Genomic DNA, 8,500 nt, shown 5'->3' on the forward strand with positions numbered 1-8,500 from the left:
GTCCCGGACCCAGTGGCTTAAAACTCACTCCGGGCGCGTGTGCGTGCGTGCCCAAGATCCCGAGAGGAGAATGGAGGAGAAGGGATTGCGGCGTGACCATCCCCCCTGGGGAGTGATTTCTCGCTTTCTGTCTCTATGTCTCTCTCTGTCTGTCTGGCGAGCGCACACGCCCTACAGTGAAAATCTCTCCAAAAAAAAAAAAAAATTAAAAAAAAAAAAGAAAAATTCTCTGGTGAGAAAGCCTGCATAGAGAGGCCGTGAAAGATGAAGGCCATGTGAAAAGAGACTATCTTGAAGAAGAACCAAGGTATCACAGTTAACCGAATCAAGGTCTCCAACAGGTGAGAGTCCTTTGGGCCCTTCAAGCCCAGGAAAAGTGGCAGTGAAAGCACCTGTTCTATAGAATAAGTCAGTACAACATGGAGCCAAAGGAATAGTCAGTTAACTTGTAAAAACATAAAAGCAAAGATAGCATTCTTGCTCTAGCACATGAAGTTTTGGGGTCATTTATTACTCAGCAATAGATAAGTGAAAAATAGAATAAAGACTACTTTTTGTAGCCTTGCTTATAGCTAGGTATGTTCATATGACAAAGTTTGGCTAAAAAGATACAAAATGAAATTAAGTGCTCACTCACTCATCCTTTTCCTTCCTGCTTCCCCAAACCCAATGACTGGAATGTAGGTGTTAGATGGAGTAAGTCATCTTGTTTGTGCCAGCAAGAGCATCTACCTTAGAGACAGCAAAGTAACATGACTCATCCAATATGAGCCCTAAACTCCTCACCAGAGGCCTCATTTAATTAAGCTACCATTACTTCTGGTTTCTGACATAGAAGCCAACCAATAGCATAACTACTATGAAGTTTTTTTCCAAAATTAGGATATCTCCACAAAAGTGGGTGTTCAATCATCAGGTTAGCAGTCCAGTGAGAAATAGCAATGTCAGAAATAATGCAAGCTAGACACTAGGGAAAATTGTCCAAGGTGAAATATGTGGTTACTGTCATTCATGGTACCATGATATGTTTACCACGATATGTCTCACGATTTAAAAATTTGGTAAGATTTAGAATTTTGCTATGTATTGACTACCTCTTGCCACTTCAGCAAATTCTTAAGAAAGAGAAATAAACTTAGGATAGATCTTACCAATCTAAAAGAAAATATTGCAGGGAGCAGATACCTGGAATGAGAGAGACTCATTCCACTGTGACCTAAATCAGCAATCTAAGTTGACTGAAAGTTCAGTAATTTGAAACCTCAAAAGTTTTTAAAAAATCTTACTATTTTGACATATAATTGTGAGAAAACATAGAAAATACACTAAAGAAGCAGCCTTACCAGGAGTTATGTTATGAAGATTTTCTCCAGCAGCTCTTGCTAAGGGCTCTCCAACACATGCTGAGGAACTAGCCCAGAGACGAAAAGTAAGTAGATACTGTTGCCTTCACACCAAAGTCTATGTTTTTATGCCTTCAAAGTAGTAGTTATTAAGAGGAAAGAAAAGAGAGCTAGGAACAACACATAGACAAACAAATAAAAGATCAGTGATTTTAGGCTTAAAATTAATGTACCATTGTCTGTGCATATTTGCATGTGATACTGACCACAGACAAAACAAAAGTCTAGATGTCGGTTTGGTGGAGTTTTATAAAGTTTTTTTTTTATCATTATTATTTTTTTATCTTGACCAGAGAGAGAGAGACAGAAAAGTTGAGAAAATAAGCCTCCAGCTCCAAGACTTGAACAGCAGTCAGCCATGTGGGAGTCCAGGACTTTAACCACCATGCCACCTGCCAGCCACTGTCAGTTCGAATTTTATGGGAACTGCAATTCCTAAAGCAACACCAGATCTCCACCTGTTCTAGCAGGATATGAGCTTTGAGAGCTCCAGAGCCTTAAATCAACATCCTCTCTATACCCACTTCAGACATGGTCAAGGAACAATGCTAAGCAACAAGGAAGGACCTTCACAGGGCATAAAGACTAGGAAGTATGGTTGAAAAAGTCCATCTTGGCTCATATGCCTGAGCCATTTGCTTTGTTCTCTCTAAGATACTTTCTCTAGTTTGCATGGACAAAGATGACTTACTCCTTCCATCACCTGCATTTCAGTCATTGGGTTTAGGGAGGCAGAAAGGGAAAGGATGAGAGAACCAGGGAGCTTCCAGCTATGCAAATCAAACAGAGAAAGCCATGACTGGTATAGGAAATCTTCTCCATTCCTGCCCAGCAGTTTGGGATACTTGCTTCAGACCAGTGCTTGCTATGCGTTCTCCTTGTCCATTTTCTTGTAGTAATTCATTTCATCTTTACCAAGTAACGTTGAGTATTTGGTGTGTGTTGAAGGATATGCAGATAATTTATCTTTCAATTTATGGGTCATTGTCTCCTGGAGTCCTGAAAATAATAGAGTTTACAGTACTCAGAAATCCAGGATTTGGGAGTTGGTTCCATAGCACAGTATCTAAGTGCAGTACAGCGGGAGTAAGATCCCACATGAAAGACCATAATTCTAATCCCAGGCCCAGTGTCTTGGAAAACATGTTGGGTGCATGTATGCAGGTGCCCAAAATCCTGGCTGGAAGGAGAAATTGAGAAAATGGGATTGCAGTATGACCATACTTCATGCACAATTCTCTATCTCTATCTCTCTGTCTGTCCGTCTGTCTGTCTCTCTCTCTCTCTGGCAAACACACACATCCTCCAGCAGTTAAAAAAAAGGAAAAAGAAAATAAATCCAAGATTTTGAACTGGAGATTATAAAAAGATAGGTTTCCCTGATTTTAAGAAATGTATGTCCTATGTATACAAAAAAAAGATAGATGTCTGACCTATGAGGAAATCTGACACAAAATGCTAGTTGTCAATTTTCTCACAGTAATAGATTCACTAATTGTTAGCCAAACCAATGACACTCAGGAGAAAAGACTACAGTTTTGCAATGAACTAGATATTTGGGTCTACCCAAAATTCATGTGTTGGAATCCCAATCTCCAATGTGATAGTAATTTAGAAGTGAGGTCTTTGAAAGATAATTAGGTAAGATAGACCCCTCATGAACAGGATTAGTGCCCTAAGAAAGGAATCCAAGAGAGCGCTCTCCTTCTACCATGCAAGGACATGGTGAGAAGTTGGCAATTTGCAGTCCAAAAAAAGGGCTCTCACCAGAACCAGACAACATAGATACCTTGACCTTGGACACCCCGCCTCCAGACTATGAAAATACATTGCTATGGTGCATAAACCACCCATCTATGATACTTTGTTATAGCACCATAGGCTGACCAACACAATTTCCCACCTTGCTGTGCACGTAACCTCATAACTCAAATGAACTCTTAATTCAGTTCTGCACATCAGTGTGTGAATGCAAGTGATACGCACAAATTCTGGTCTTTGCGTTTAAAAGGAAAACAACATACCCTCCACTTTCATTTCCCCCTAACCTCTGGCCAGACAAAACCAAAGTGATTTTGAACCATATAGATGAGGATAGCTGCTTAAGGAATGGAGGAGCAGCAAGACAGCTGAGTCTGACTCCTGAAACAGGTAGCCAGTATATGAGCCCCGGCTACTTACCTTCAGACTGGAACATTAAAGAAAAGATAACTGTCGTCTAGCCTAAACTGCCATTTTGAGAAGTCTTATCAAAGTTAAGTCTGTATTCTTACCAATATGGTTCCTCAGATTCATCTCATCAGACATTTTATTTGAGTGCAATAGTGATCATATTACAAGGTAATTTTAAAGAATATAAAGGCTCTTGGTTTAAGGTGGCTGATCCCACATGACTGATTGGACAGTTCAAATTCAGACCCAGCAGCTTGAAAAACACAATGGACACTTGCATATGTGTGCCCAAGTTCTGAGAGGAGAATGGAGGAGAAGGAATTGCAGCATGGCCATCCACTCTAGGGGTAATTTCAATCTCTCTCTCTCTCTGGTGAGAACACATGCCCTGTGTCAAAAATGAAATAAAAAGAATATAAAGGATATGTCTATTTTTTATCAAAATGGATTAAGATTTTCTATTTTTTAAAATTTTGTTTATTTACTGAGAGATAGGTATCCCCAACTGACACTCTGCATAGTGATCCACCCCCAGCTTCAACCAGTCCAGATCTCAGGCAGGCCTACATGTGCCTGCTGAGCACAGGGAGCCCAGGGACTTGAACACAGGACTTTCCCATGTGGGCTCAGCATTGCAGAGTATTACATTACTGCCACACCACTGCATCTGGCCCTGAGACTTACTATTTCTTGATCAATTACTTAAAGAGCTAAATGTTTCTGTTGCTCCAGCAATGCTAATAAACATAGAAACCTGTTGCAGTAATATGTAATAAACTTAAAATTCAGTGATCAACATCATTCTACTCTCTCAATAACATGCATTACTACTGTTAATAAAACTTTTTACCTTAAACATGTTTATAATGTAAAATCATATCAAGAAATGTTCAACATTTTAAGATGATGTACTTTTAAGACACTTTAATATCATAAACTGTATAAATAATTATGAATATCATTGGTACATAATGCATTTCTATTTTTGTAAATTAAAAAAAATCTTGAATAAAAGTAAAACATTTTAGCATTGATTTTAATCAGTCTCTCAAGATTAAAGTAAGTCCTTACATGATTAGGTGTGTATGTGAGTATACATGTAGAAATCCATAAAATAATGATTTACCCATCACAAAAAAATAATCTGAATTAACACAAAACATGGATTTATTCTTTATACTGGTAGACCATCTTATAAAGGGTCCAGCTATAGACATAACATCAGGCTAGATTAAAACTCACTTTCAAGCCAACTGATGTTTTATGATGCCACTCAATTGAAGCAAATGTTAGGATGACTTTTCCATATTCCATCAGTTCATATCATCCTGGGCACTCTCAGGACTTTTTAGTGCAAGTGCCCATTTCTGTCCACGCCTGGTGTATGACCATCATTCAGCTCAGGTCAAAAGAGTTAGAACACTAGCACCTTCAGGTGTAACCCCAGCTCATGACAAGAGGGAGAGGAGGCTACACCAGCTTCCTTACTTTTCAGGTGGCACTTATCTGTGGGATATTGTGGAAATGATCCAGTTATTCATTACAGTAATCTATGTATTAACCCATTCTGTGTTGGCCTTACATTCCCATTCTCCTACAGCTTTCTAGGATCTTCTCTAAAAATATTTTCATTTCTTTATTTGCAGTCTGTCTCTGGGAGGATCCTACCTAGGACACCAGCCTTTAAAACCTCAATAATTGAAAAAACAGTTTTGTATACATTTTATAATTTGACTTTTACAGAAGTTTAGTATAATAGTAGAAGATATCATTCACAGATGAGGCCCAGAGACTTTAAATGACTTCTGACTAATTTCCCTAGCAAGTGCAAAGATTGTCTCTCTGGACCAACACATTTGTTTTTGCAAGTTGCTTTTATGAGTTCTATTTGTTCGTGGGGGAAAATATCCTTGCTTGGGACCACTTACACAGTCCACTGACACAATAAAGTAATAAATTGCACAACACAAATAAATATAGATCCCCTTTTTCCTGAATTGTTTTAAAAAATAACTATTTGTGTATGGGAGAGGAACCAAATGATCATGATGCCCTGTTGAGTGTCCAAATGTAGATAGATTACAAGTCACAGAATGGGATCTTTTTGGGTAAACATCCTTGAGTTCAGGGTTAAGTCATTATGGCAACATGAAAAAAGAGATTTATCCTATCAACATAAGCCTAATTTTGAATATTCCAAGGGGCAATTAGGCAGAAGCTGCCTTTGTCCCTATTCCATGTATGTCTAGCCAGACAGCATGAACTAAACCAAATTACCTAAGATTCTAATGGCAGTCTATGTCTTCCTTCAGATACTTCATGAACCCTAAAAGTTGAAAGCACTTCTAAGTTATGCTAGAACCCTCTTCTAAGTAGCTTCAGTCTTTCTTTGTCAGTCATCAGATTTTTCAGACACAGTTTATCCACGCTTCACTGTGAAGGTCATATTAGTTTCCTTACTAATAATGATATTTTAATGTATTTCTTCAAAATGCCCTCCCTATTTTACATTTATGTATTTTTAAAATTTCTGAGCAAGATGTGTTTGGTAACACTACAAATAATAGGAAAGAAAAAGGTTGGCCTCCAAAAGGTAGGTTTTTATTGCTGAGAAATTATCCTCAAAGTCACTTGAGAAAAACAGAACAAAACTACACTAGCATTAAGCCATAGCAGCAGTTTTTTGTCAAACTTTTAAGATCATTTAATATAGAGTCAGATTCATTGAATAGATTTATATAACTAACTTGTTTTATAAAGTTACATTATATTATTTAAAATATTATCTTTCTTTCTTTTGTAAACAGATAAAACTCATGCAATGATACTTATCACACACATATGTTGTTATTAATTTTATAACAGATTAACATTTGGCTAATATAATTCCTGACTCATGAGAATGTGCTAAGGACCACCCAAGTTCTTGTCAATATAGTACCACCCTATCTGATTGGAAAACAGGAAAGAAAATTTTACAATTCCCTCATTCTGGTGTGCTCTCTGCCAAGAAAAGCTTTCCAATCATAGAATCATCGTAGTAGATCCTTAATAAATCCTTATTGGAATTAATTAACTAAAAAAAAAAGGATTCAGTTTCAGTCTTCAGAACCTAATTTGAGTACATGATAGAAGTCCTAGTTAATGAATAAAGAAGGTAAAGGAGATTCCACTGTGTCTCTTATGATTTTGTTAGCTCTTATTAACTGTTTCCTTGATCTTTTCTCCCAAACATAGACTAGGGATCTTGATGCCACAATCCTCCAGCCTCTGGTAGTTTTTGTCATAGAGCAGGCACCACCACACCCTACAAATCACTACCATATGACCCAGTGATTCCACTCTTGGGTATCTACCCAGAGGATAGAAAAACCCTCAGTCATGCACAACCATGTTTATTGAAGCAGCGTTTACAATTGCTAGAATATGGAATCAATCCAAATGTCCAAGAACGAACAAGTGGATTGAAAAAATGTGGTACATGCATTCTGTGTAATATTACTCACCTATAAAAAACAATAACTCTGGCATTTGATATAAAGTGGATGAATGTGGAAGATTTACTGCTATTCAAAGCAAGTTAAACAATGAAAGATAGGCATTGTATATCCCTGCTAATGTATACCAAATTTCTATGCTCTATGGCAGAAATGAAAAGATTGGAAGTTATAATAGCAGGGAGGGCAACAATAGGTACTAGAGACAGCATGGGATGGGGGGCGGGGGTTAGCAGGAGGTGGTAATAAAGGGTGAGAGAGAGGGAATCAGGGAAAAAAATTACTCATTTAATAGATGAAAATGGGAAGTTATCTGCTGATGATAATGCATATGGTAACGTTCTTGACTTGACTGATATGCACTGTATCCATGCTGGGAACAACCATGTTGTACACTGTAAAGATGTACAGTGATTAAATGTAAATTTTAAAAAATGCTTCAGGGATCATAACCTTGCTGACTTCCTTAACCAAATTTAAAGTAGATTTCTAAGAATGATTGCTTTGGGATAGAACATTTCCCAAAGTATGTTCTAAGAGTGTCTTCATGCAAGAATCACTTGGAAAAAAAAGTTATTTTTAGTTAAGGTTAGATTAGAAGATAGCACAAGATTTACAGTGCATCTTTAACATGTGCAAGGCTACATAAAGCTTTTTAAAAAGCTGTCTTTCTTTGACTATATTTTTCAAACTTATCTAACCCTGAAATCAGTACTGTGTACAGTGACTTATGAAAAGGTAACAGCAATAATTAAGAGAAGTAAATAGAAGAGGAAAGAAATTAAAAAGGAAGGAAAAAGAAAGGGAGGAGGGAGGGAAGAGAAGGGGAAAAAGGGGAGAAGAAAGGAAGAGAAGATAATGAAAGATAAGGAAATGGAAGATAAAGATCTGGGAAGGGGCTATCTTATGCAAGTTCTTATAGGTCACTGACATGCATGGCATTCCCTTTTGAAAAAGCAATGTAATACACTGTAAACTTATATGCAATCCAATGTAATGTAAACAAGACTATGATGATAATAAAAAAATAGATAATTAAAAAAAAAGAAAATGTGGGGCTTCTAAATAAAATAAGAAGTCATGAGAATTTTTGACAGAAAAGTTATATCCATTTTATCATATAAGACATGAATTCTGGCTGCTGTGTATGAAATGAATTTGCACTGGGATAAGTGGAGGGGTGGGTAGTTAGGATGCTGCATGAACTGTTAAGAAGAGATGATGTTGGCACTGAAGATGAGGAGAGTTGAAAAGATTCAAGATATATTTTCAGATTTTTATATTCAAAGTTATGACATCATTTTAGCAGTATTGTATTTTTTTGTTATTCATTAATATATACACAGGACTTAGAATAGTATCAGTTTGTGCTTAGTATTGAAATCGGTTAAATCCTAAACTCAGCGTGAACTCAGCTCAGATGTCTTT

Source organism: Tupaia chinensis, unplaced genomic scaffold (assembly GCF_000334495.1).
Source record: "Tupaia chinensis unplaced genomic scaffold, TupChi_1.0 Scaffold000667_1, whole genome shotgun sequence".
NCBI lineage: Eukaryota > Metazoa > Chordata > Mammalia > Scandentia > Tupaiidae > Tupaia > Tupaia belangeri.